Raw genomic sequence first — 12,499 nt, forward strand, 5'->3', positions numbered from 1 at the left:
TCTGGCAACTCATTCTGGCAAAGTCATACAAAAAATACATAAAACCAGCTGGAGGTCATCAAGTGGACTAGCCAAGCCCAATCCCACTTCACACAATCACAACTCCTTCTATCAAGACTTTCCTCATTGCTAAGGACCACTCACAAGATCAAAATAATGCCAAATTGTCGGGGGATGACCTCACCAAAACAATTCTAAGTGCCAAACAAAAATGGGAGAGAATCACACCAGTTTTTTGGGTGAGCTTCCAGACTCAACCGTATGGCACTTAGAAATAAAAGAGGCAAAATGTGATTCCCGCCAGTAGGGGAAGTAGGTGAGCCAGGAAGCTGGCTGCTGAGCTGGAGGATTGCTCTCTATATGCCCACCACCCCCCCTCAAACATCACCCCCAACTTTCTCCAATCACTACCCCCCAACTGCTGCACACCCCTCCCCCCGATTGCTGCCCTAGATCCCCCTCCCCTGCTGATCGCCACCCCAGCAATTCCAGATGCAGAGAAAACCTGCTCTGCCCCCGGCCAATTGTTACTCTAGTTTCTCCCTAATGCATAGTATACCCCCCACATCCCCATCATGGTTGCATCCCCATCAAAGTCTGCCCAATTTAGTTCCCAACACTTCTGTTAGGCTCTGCCCCTTGGTGCTTCCCAATGCCTAGTGGACAATGCCAATGTGCCCATTGGGCAGTGCCAGGGTGCAAGGCTGGCACTGCCCAAAGACTCCACTACCACCGGCGAGGCCATCACGTCAGTTGGTGGGGACCATTCGTAATCCTCGGCGGTGAGGACATCCACCAGCAAGGTCCCCGGGACAATTGCAGCTGGAACCCACTAATAATATTGAAATTACCTTATGAATATTAAAATCAGTCTCATCAGACTGATTACACGAGGAGATTACATCAGCGGAATGAGGCCATTAACATTGCAAGGGACAACAAATTGGGCGCAAACCCAGTTTTTCACCTTTCATCCAATCTTGTCAGCTCACCAGCTGATTGACCAGTGTGATAAGAACATAAGAAATAGGAGCAGGAGTAGGCCATCCAGCCCTTCGAGCCTGCCCTGCCATTCAATAAGATCATGGCTGATCTGTCGTGGCTCAGTTCCACTTTCCCGCCCTCTCCCCATAACCCTTAATCCCCTCTCCTATCAAAAACCCATCAACCCGCGTCTTAAAAATATTTAGCAAGGCAGCCTCCACCACTTCAACGGGCAGAGAATTCCAGAGATTCACCACCCTTTGAGTGAAGAAGTTCCTCCTCAACTCCGTTCTAAACCGCCCCCCTTTTATCTTGAGGCTGTGCCCCCTAGTCCTACTGTCTTTTTTGAGCAGGAAGATTCTTTCCACCTCTATCCTATCCATCCCATTCATCATCTTATACGTCTCAATGAGATCTCCCCTCATTCTTCTAAACTCTAACGAGTACAAGCCCAGTTTATTCAGCCTCTCCTCATAGCTCAACCCCCTCAACTCCGGTATCAGCCTAGTAAACCTCCTCTGCACTCCCTCCAAGGCCAAAATATCTTTGCGCAGGTGCGGCGCCCAAAACTGTACACAGTACTCCAGCTGCGGCCTCACCAATGCCCTATACAGCTGCAGCAAGACCTCCCTACTTTTATATTCAATCCCCCTCGCTATGAAGGCCAGCATCCCATTCGCCTTCCTGACCACCTGCTGCACCTGCAAGCTGGGTTTTTGCGACTCATGCACAAGGACCAAGCCTGTCAGACCACGCCTTCAAACTTTATATAACTCAAAACATTATATTATTATGTCACCTCGAACAATTTTTCAGTTTTTTTTGTCTGTAGCTTGCATTTCGACAACTGACAAATACTGAAAAGACGAGAATCAGCACAAATTAAACATGAAGCCAAAAACTTGGCACAACAATGCTGGAAAATTGAAGCCTTGCTGCAAATGATCTGAAGTGGAAGGACAAACAAAAGTTGGCCAGACTTGGTGGGAGGGAAAGGGAGGGACAGAGAAAGAGAGAATCATATGTGCCAATCCAATGATTCCAAAGGAGGCCTTGGTACAGATAGACAATCAGGACATTGATGCAATATAGCAATATTCAGAACTGCTGACATCCTGCAGCTAGATGACACAACCTATTTTAACCTGTAATTTCACTGCTCTTAATCAAGTGGCTCAGGCCACAGACAAGAGGTGGTAGGATCAGTACATGTCCCCTGGTAACCTCAGCTCCTTCAAACAAGAAGCAGTTATAATGAATTACAAAACAAACAGGTTTTTTAATATTCAAAGATAAATCTTTGCCAAAAAAAATTCTGCTATAGTCTATTTTAAAAAACTGATTCAGTTAATTACCTAATAAACAGTCTCTGTGTCATATACTGAGATTATTCCTCATTGAAATGTTTCTTTTCAATCCTTTCAGGCTCTTAGGTGTGGCTGGGCCAGAAATCCCTATCCATTGAAACAAATCAGCTGGTAATTATCACATTGCTGCTTGTGGCACCTTGACATGTACAAATTGGCTGCCCTGTTTCCTATGTCACAACAGTATCTGCACTTCAGAAAGGACTCCATTTCCTGCTCAGCTCTTTGAAAAGTCATGATGTTGCTAAAGGCACTGTATAAATGCATGTCTTTTTATTATTTCAGACATCAGGTTTTTTTTAGAACAAGTTGAATCCAGCAGCACGGTGGCACAATGGTTAGCACTGCTGTCTCACAGTGCAGAGGACCTGGGTTTGATTCCTGGCTTGGGTCACAGTCTGTGCAGAGTCTGCATGTTTTCTACATGGGTTTCCTCCAGGGTGCTCTGGTTTCCTCCCACAGTGGCAGACATGCTGGTTAGGTGCACTGGCCATGCTAAATTCTCCCTCAGTATACCCGAACAGGTGCCAGAGTGTGGTGACAAGCGAGTTCTCACAGTAACATCATTGCAGTGTTAATGTAAGTCTACTTGTGACACTGATTAAAAAAACTTGAAGTTAAGCATCAAATTTGTAGAACAACCAAATGACAGAATGAAGTAAAATATATGAAGCAAAATACAAATACGATGTTGTACTGTCTGCTCAAACTCAGGTGCAAAAACTCCTGTTCTCTCTGAATTCAGTTGACTATTAACAATTCAGATTAACGACCGTAATTCTCAATGCTTAATCAAATTCAAATTTTGAGTTACCCTTTGTGTTCATGCTTGAAGCATAGATTTCAGCTAACTGGGAGACTAACGAAGTTTGATACCACAAAATTGGTTACGCTTTCAAAAGATGGTAATCTTGCTTCCTCCAGTGTCCTTCCAATGTTCAAATCACAAAACCCCACAAATACTTGACGCTTTTTAACAGAAAACAGACAATATCAGCATATCTTAAAAGAATATCAAATGAATGGATCTTTTTGAAAATACATTTACCCATTTTAAGTATATTGATTATCTACAGCTATTACCAAAGACTTGTTTTTTCAAAAAATCTATTGAACACCACTTTGTGTCGCCATATGAGGTGATCCAGTGGATGAAGCGCACTATGTGTGTCTAGGGTCTGCTCAGTTCAGATAAGCCTTATGCAACTAAGGTACATTGCCATGCCTGGGTTTTGAAATTCATACTTAATCCAAGGACAAACAGTTCTCTCCCCACTGTTTCTCATTCCAGAGACTCAATGAAAAAAAACAAGCTAATACTTCAGTGCAGTGCTGAGTGAATGCTGCAATGTCAGATGTACTGCCTTTCAGATGAAATGTTAAACCAAGGCCTTGCCTGCTGTCTCGGGTGGACATAAAGGATCCAGTGGCACTATTTTGAAGGGCTGCTGGAGAGTTATCACTGGTATTCTGGCCATTACTTATCCCTCAATCAATCTCACAAAATAAATATTATCTAGGCCATTATCACAGTGCTTTTTGTGGATGCTTACTATGTGAAGATTGGCTGCCACGTTTTCCTGCATTACCATCGTGACTACATTTCAAAAGTACTTCATTGCCTGTAAAGTGTTTTGAGATGTCCTGGCATGTTGAAAACACAATATAGTAAATTTCTTCTACTTTGCATTCTGCTATTTTTAATTGGATTTATTTTTAATCATGTAGAATACTAAAAATAGATTAGGCCAGGCAGTAAACCTTGGGATTGGGCTGTAGTAGTGTAAGCGATATTCAGTGGTTGAACTTGTGCTAAATCTGAAGGCTGTGGGTTCAAATCCAGTCCTAAGACTGGAGCACAATGTCTAAGATGACATTTTGAGTGCAGTAACTGAGGGAGTCTTTCAGATGAGATATTAAACTGTGATCTTTCATCAGGACCCCAGATAATTTGAATACAATAGTGTAGGTTCAGGATAGTTAATGATTATCGAGTGCTGAATTGAAGCAGGTTTTACCATCAGTTATTAGAAGTAAAATGTAAAATTCAAAAATGATGAAACAATGTAACATCACAATTAAATCATCAGATGCGAGTCTTTTATGCTATCACAGTTCAAAGTTTAATAGCCATTGGAGTTTATTCATTGTGTGGATGAGATATGGCATCAGACAAGTCTTAAACTTTGTCATTTTACATCTTAATTCAGTTATTTGTTTTGAGCTCTGTAGCTGGTAGCCGCTGTGAGATCTGTTTGCAGGTTACAAGTAGTGACGTTTGATGGTTGGCAATTATCTCATGAAACAGCATCTCTGGACCACAATTGTGTCATAGTGTCATCGAGACATACAACATGGAAACAGGCCCTTTGACCCAATTTGTCCATACTGCCCTTTTTTTAATCACTAAGCTAGTTCCAATTGTCCGTGTTTGGTCTATATCCTTTGATAGCAATCTTACTCATGTAATTGTCTAAATGCTTTTTAAAAGACAAAATTGTACCCACCTCTACTACTACCTCTGGCAGTTTCTTCCAGACATTCCCACCCTCTGTGTGAAAAAAATGCCCCTCTGGACCCTCTCACCTTAAACCTATGGCCTCTGATTTTAGACTTCCCTACCTTTGGAAAAAGATATTGACTACCTAGCTGATCTATGCACCTCATTATTTTAAAGACTTCTATAAAATAATCCCTGAGCCTCTTACGCTCCAGAGATAAAAGTCCCATTCTATCCGGTCTTTCCTTATAACTCAAACCATCAAGTCCTGGTAGCATTCTGATAAATTTTTTCTGCACTCTTCCTAGTTTAATAACATCCTTTCTATAATTGGGTGACCAGAACTGTATTCCAAGTGTGGCCTTATCGCTGTCTTGTACAACTTCAACAAGATGTCTCAACTCCTGTGTTCAATGTTCAGTGTTCTGACCAATGAAACCAAGCATGCCGAATGCCTTCTTCACCATCCTGTGTATTCACTTATGACTATCTACATGTTTACAAAGAAGTTCAGTCCAGAGAAATATTTTGTTTTGGGAGTTATTGAGTTAAATTATTTTGAAAGCAATCAGTGAACCCTGAAATGCTCCAACAGTGTGGAGCTTAAGATTGTTCTCTGGTTTCAATTTATCTGTCTGTTCTCTAATAGAGAAAGAGGCTCCATACCGTAAAGGGGCTACTGTTAACAGGTTCCAGGCAGTTAGGGCTCAGAGAAGCCTTGTGTTAGCAGGCTCCAGGCTGCTGGGGCTCTGAAGGGTAGCTGAGGAAGTGACAGAAGTCCAGTGTTTTGTGACAGGCAGTTAGGGCTCAGAAGAAGAATCATTGAAACCCTGCAGTGCAGAAGGAGGCCATTTGGCCCATCGCTGCTGCAATCCCATCACAATCTCACCCAGGATCTATTCCCATCACTCAACATATTTACCATGCTAATCCCCCTGACACTAAGAGGAAATCCAGTATGGCCAATCAATCTAACCCGCACATCTTTGAACTGTGGGAGGAAACCGGAGCACCCGGAGGAAATCCACGCAGACATGGGGAGAACGTGGAAACTCTACACAGTGACTCAAGGCCAGAATTGAACCTGGGTCCCTGGCACCGTGAGGCAGCATTGCTAACCACTATGCCACCGTGCTGCCCATAGACCCTGGGAGCCATTTATAGCTCAGTGCAGCTGGAGACTGGAGTTTGGAGAAACCCAAGGGTAGTGCCAGATTAGTGAAGCTAGTAGTTTGTGAAAAAGTTGGAAATGAACCAATAATTAAATGAGAAGTGCAGCTTTCTAAATCCTGTGCAATACGGTCTCAGGTGAAGAGATTAATTCATTGGGAGGTGAGCAGTCATTAAGGCAGTCTGAGTCACAATAGTTCATGAAGGAAAGCAGAAGCTAGATGTTTGAACATGAAGAATTGAAATCCCTTGTGAGAAAGACAGAGTTTTAATGAGATTTTGTGACTCATAGTGGTCATTAATATCTGATTGGGTTACTGAGAGATCTGCCTTGATCATATCTGCTTTTTATTGGCATTGTGGTGTGTTTGCCCAGTTCGCCTGTTAATTTGTATTCACCTCATGTTAGCTCTGAATGTTTGAGTAGGAGACAGATATTGCAATTTTTTAAAAATTTTTTGATCTTTTATAGTAAAGATTATTTTCTTGGTTTAAAACCATAGCATTTTGTGGCTTTATTCTCTTCTTAAGTGCCTGGGATTTCAAAGCTCATCTATTTTAAACAAAAAGTTATGGTCCCTAAATTATTGTAATACAAGAATGAATTTTAGCACACTGCAGTAAACTTTTATAAATGTCAACTAAGCTAAAACTTTGGCAAAGTGTATATTTTAGTCAGTCTTTGCTATCAATTTACTTTATTCCACAGTTGCAATTTTTAATTTAGCAACTTTTAAATAATTTGCTTTTGTCAAGAAGTTGAAATAAAATGAAGGTTAAATAATTGGACAAAAGGAAACTGATAGGGATTCAGCTGCACTGGGGACTTTTGATGTGCAGACTAACAAGGAGAACGGACATTTACTTAAGAAAAGTGGAGAACAATAGGGCATAGAATTACAGAAGATAAGAATGAAGAGCGTAGGAATTCAAAAGAAATAAGAATGAATGTCACACTTACAAACTAGAAGTGTTACTTCAAAGGCTAGTTGTTCAGATAAGATAGTGGCAGGAGGAGAACAGCTGAAGGGCAACCAAGATCGCAGCCGCATCCAGCTTGAAACAGAGCTCTTCCAAAAACAAGCATTTCTCCGGAGGACAACGTTACAAACCCCAGATGCTCTACTCCGAACTAGAAGAAAAAATTTCCAAAAGAATGATACAGGTCGTGTGTTTGCTATTATTATTTGCTGCGTTGACTCATAGTGTTAAAACCCAGGGATGTTGCTTTGGGAAAGGTATATTCTCGAAGTAGATAGATTTTTAAGTACGTTAACTCAAGGATATTGTGTATTATTGTTGTAATTAATTTTACTTTTTGTTCTGTATTGTTGCCTTCTTTATTGGGTGTTTTCCTGTTTAATAAACATTTCTTTATTTGAATAATTACAAGAAAACCAGACCATTCTTCACCAGTTTTCATTTCTTTCCAGACATTATACCAAATTGCAAAATAAATGGTTAAGAAATGACATTCCAAGTTTCCCTTCTGAGATTTGGGATACCTCACATCTAACAGTAACCGGGTTCTTAATACTTTCCTTCCACTTTCTGTATTAACCATTTGAATAAACACAATTTTATTAGGCTAAAATTTTCAACCATCCATGAGGTTTCTGTCTGGAAGTAATCTTCATTTAAACTTTTGTACTGGTGCAATATTTTTTCTTAAATTTAATCACAGTAGGTTAAAATGCTACTGGAAAAGACAATAAAATTAAAAACCTGTGTTCAAGTTTCTTTTGTGTATTGCGTTGGTGCCCTGTGGTTTTATTTTGTGGCTGTACTGCATTAAAGATTGGTCAGCCATGTGTGTCCCCATTTTACATATTGGTTTTAAATGGTTTATATTTTAAATTGGTGTAATTGAAGGAGAATGAATGTCAACTTATCAAAGTATTTTTGTTCTGAAGAGAGAGAGAAAGGGTTGCCCTGTAGCAGTGAGCAATGACACTCAGGAACAGAAAAAATGTGAGCCCTGTCATTTCAATTATCCAGTAAGAATTCTCACAACATCAGTTTAAAGTCCAACAGGTTTATTTGGTAGCACAAACCACAAGCCACAAGCTTTCAGGGCACTGCTGCTTCATCAGGTAAGTGGAAGTTCTGTTCACAAACAGGGCATATAACAACACAAACTCAATTTACAAAATAGTGGTTGGAATGTGAGTCTTGACAGGTAATCAAATCTTAAAGATACAGACAATGTGAGTGGCGAGAGGGTTAAGCACAGGTTAAAGAGAAGTGTATTGTCTTCAGACAGGACAATTAGTGAGACTTTGCAAGCCCAGGCAAGTCGTGGGGGCTATAGATAGTGTGACATGAACCCAAAATCCTGGTTAAGGCCTTCCTCACGTGCAGAACTTGGCTATCAGTTTCTGCTCAGCGATTCTGCATTATTGTGTGTCATGAAGGTTGCCTTGGAGAACGCTTACCCGAAGATCAGAGGCTGAATGGCTGTGACTGCTGAAGTGTTCTCCAACAGGAAGGGAACACTCCTGCCTGGTGATTGTCAAGCAGTGTCCATTTATCCGTTGTCATAGCGCCTGCATGGTCTCCCCAGTGTACCATGTCTCAGGACATCCTTTCCTGCAGTGTATCAGGTAGACAACATTGGCCGAACTGCAAGAGTATGTACTGTATTCCTGGTGGATGGTGTTCTCATGTGAGATGATGGCATCCATGTCGATGATCCGGCATGCCTTGCAGAGGTTGCTGTGGCAGGGTTGTGTGGTGCCGTGGTCACTGTTCTCCTGAAGGCTGGGTAGTTTGCTGTGGACAATGGTCTGTTTGATGTTGTGTGGTTGTTTGAAGGCAAGAAGTGGGGGTGTGGGCATGGCCTTGGCAAGATGATTGTCTTCATCAATGACATGTTGAAGGCTCCGAAGAAGATGTCATAGCTTCTCCACTCTGGGGAAGTAATGGATGATGAAGGGTACTCTGACCACCGTGTCTCATATTTGTCTTCTAAGGAGCTCAGTGCAGTTTTTCACTGTGGCGCATCGGAACTGTCGATTGATGAGTCGAACGCCACATCCTGTTCTTATGAGGGCATCTTTCAGCAAGCCCACGGGTAACCTCATGATGCTCCACTTCTCCAGCTTCCACCCTAAACACGTTAAAGAAGCCATCCCCTATAGACTAGCCCTCCATATACATAGGATCTGCTCAGATGAGGAAGATCACAACAGACACCTCCCAAATTATTGGCTGCAGACCCAGTGAGTGTAATTGTTTGGAGCAGTGATCGGTGTTGGGACAGGATCAGCCTGCTCAGGGGGTTTGGGTGTGACATGGTGACACAGTACTTAGTGCTGATGTCTCACACCACCAGGGACCGAGGATCAATTCCTGACTTGGATCACTGTCTGTGTGGAGTTCGCATTCTCCCTAGGTCTGCATGGATTTCTTCCAGGTGCTCCGGTTTCCTCCCACATTCCAAAGATGTGCAAATTGACTATGCTAACTTGCTGTTTAGTATCAGGGGGATTAGCAGGGTAAATAAGTGGGGTTACAGGAATAGGGCCTGGGTGGGATTGTGGTTGGTGAAGACTCAATGGGCTGAATGGCCTCCTTTTGCACTGTAGGGATTCTATGAGGGATTTTATGGGGCCTATAATATCATGGTTCAATCTTCATGTTAGTCAACTAACTTGTTCAAAATGCAGCAACCCATTAGCAATAGAAACTAAATAGCACAAGTTTAGCAGGAGTGCAAGAACAGAAAGAATTGAGAGTTTTATGAAGGTCACAGGCCACCTTGAGAAGGCAGATGGAATTCTTGGTGCACTAAATAATGAATGCCTACAACAGAAAATTATACTGACCTCCTTTAAAACACTTTCAGATCCCAAATGGAATATTGGGACTAAGGATTGTCAGCAAGGGTGTTAAAGCTTTAGAGAGGACTTAGAGGATAATTAGTAGCATGAACCAGCGATACAGGACTTGTCCCAAGACAAAAGAAATTCATATTGTTCTCCTTAGGGCAGAGAAGATGAAGCAGAGGTTTAACAGGAGTATTCAAAATCATGAAAGATTTTGACAAGTGAAAGCAATCCCAATAGTAACTTGCAAAATGGAAATTGGATAAAAACTTACAGGGGAAAAATTTGCAGCACCATGGGAAAAGAAGATGGATGAGGAAATAATTGAATAGCTCTTTCAAAGAACTAGCATTGACATGACAAAAGCAAAATACTGCACGGATGCTGGAATCTGAAACAAAAACAGAAAATGCTGGAAAACCTCAGATCCGACAGCATCAGTGGAGGGAGAATAGAGCCAAGCTGTGGGTCTGGATGACCATTCGTCAGACTTAAAGACAAAGGAATAGGGCGAGATTTATTCTGTAAGGGTGGGGAGGGGGAAGGATGTGTAATTGACCAAGATGTCAGAGACAAAGGGACAAAAGAAATTTAAATGGTAGTTATAAAGGCTGAGAATGGTGCAAATAGCATCCATTAAGTGATTGGAATAGTAAATGACTAAATAAGTTGCAGTGTCAAAGGACAACTGGTCCTAGTGAGGTGGGGGGAGGGGGTGGGTGGTAGTGAAAACCAGATGGAAAGCAAGATTTAGAAATGAACAAATGACATGCACTGACATGATATGGTTAACCAGCTTCCTGGCTGTGTTCCAAAGAATTCTCGCTGAATACATCAAATTTTGCTTCCTCTGATTAAGGACCCATATGAATTATTTAGTGATTTATTCTTGTTAAATTCTATGATCTGTATGGCTGTTATGGCACAGAAACAGGCCCTTCAGCCCAAACTGGACCATGCCAACCAAAATACCCATCTAAGCTAACCCCATTTGCCTGCATTTGGGCCATATCCCTCTAAACCCTTTCTATCCATATATCTGTTCAAATGCCTTTTAATTATTGTCAATGTCCATGCCTGAACTACTTCTTCCAGCAGCTCATTCCTCATATGTACCACTCTGTAAAAAAAAAGCTGCTCCTCAGGTTCCCATTCTTCCCTCTTTTAAACCTATGCTCTCGAGTGCTCAATTCCCCAACCCTGGGAAAAAGTCTGAGTTCATTCATCCTATTGATGCTTCTCATGATCTTATACACCTCTAAAATCATCCCTCAGTCCCAACGCTCTAAAGAAAAAAGTCCTAGCCTGTCCAATTCTCCCTATAAGTCAGTCCCTTGAGTCCTGGCAACATCTTTGTAAATCTCTTCCGCACTTTCTCCAGTTTAATAACATCTTTCGTATAGCAAGATGACCAAAACTGAACACAATACTCCAGGTCTGACCTGTAACACTGCAAGAAGTCGCACAACACTGTTTTACCCCAGTCCAACGCCGGCATCTCTACATCTGCACAACTGCAACATAACTTTCTAACTTTCATACTCAGTGCCCTGACTGAAGGCCAGCATGCCAAAAGACTTCTTCACTGTCCTAGCTACCTGTGACTCCACCTTTAGAGAACCATGCACCTGAACTCCAAGGTCCCTCTGTTCCACAATACTCCCTAAGGTCCTATCATCACTGTAAAAGTGCTACCTTGATTTGATTTTCTGAAATGCAATGCCTCACATTTGCTGTATTGAATGCCAATTGCCATTTCTCGGTCAATTTCCCCAGCTGATCAAGATCCTGCTGCAATTTTTGATAACCTTTCTCACTGTCTTTAACACCACCTACAGATCATGACATATACATTCTCATCCAAATCGTTCATTTGATCCCTTACTTCTTGTCAATGATTCAGATTTAAATATAGAGGCATGAGTAAGAAGAGTAATACCATGAGTAAATGGTATCATTGCAGATGATACCTATATTGCTTGAGTAGCTTATAATGGGAAAGTAAGCTGTGGCCTTTAGGAAGCCATCAATTGACTAATCAGGAAAGCAGTAAACAGAAATCCCTTTAGACAAATGCAAGATAAAGGGCAGAACGGTGGCACAGTGGTTAGCACTGCTGCCTCACAGCACCAGGGACCCAAGTTCAATTCCTGGCTTGGTTCACTGTCTATGAAGTTGCACATTCTAGATGTGTCTGCATGGGTTTCCTCCCACACTCCAAAGATGTATGGGTTAGGTGGATTGGTTATGCTAAAATTGCCCGTCAATGTCAGGGGGACTAGCTAGGGTAAAAGCATGGAGTTATGGGGATAGAGCTAGGGTGGGATTGTGGCTGGTGCAGACGCAATGGGCCGAATAACCCCTTTCTACACCATGATTCTATAATGCATTTGGGGAAAGCAAACAAAGCAAGGGAATATACAATGGTAGGGTATTGAGGAGTAGTGCATGCCCACAGGTCCCTGAAGGTAGCGCAGCATGTAGGTGTTCAACAAGGCAAGTTTTAATAGCTGAGGCATATAGAATTAATAGGGAGCTTATATATTGTACTGTCTGCAGTTCTGCTCACGTTATTATGGAGAAAAAGTGATTGCACTATAGAGTACAGACATCTATGAGGATGTTGCCAGAACAAAAATCTAAAACATAAT

Source organism: Carcharhinus amblyrhynchos, chromosome 20 (genome assembly GCF_965287045.1).
Source record: "Carcharhinus amblyrhynchos chromosome 20, sCarAmb.v2.hapA, whole genome shotgun sequence".
Taxonomy (NCBI): Eukaryota; Metazoa; Chordata; class Chondrichthyes; order Carcharhiniformes; family Carcharhinidae; genus Carcharhinus; species Carcharhinus amblyrhynchos.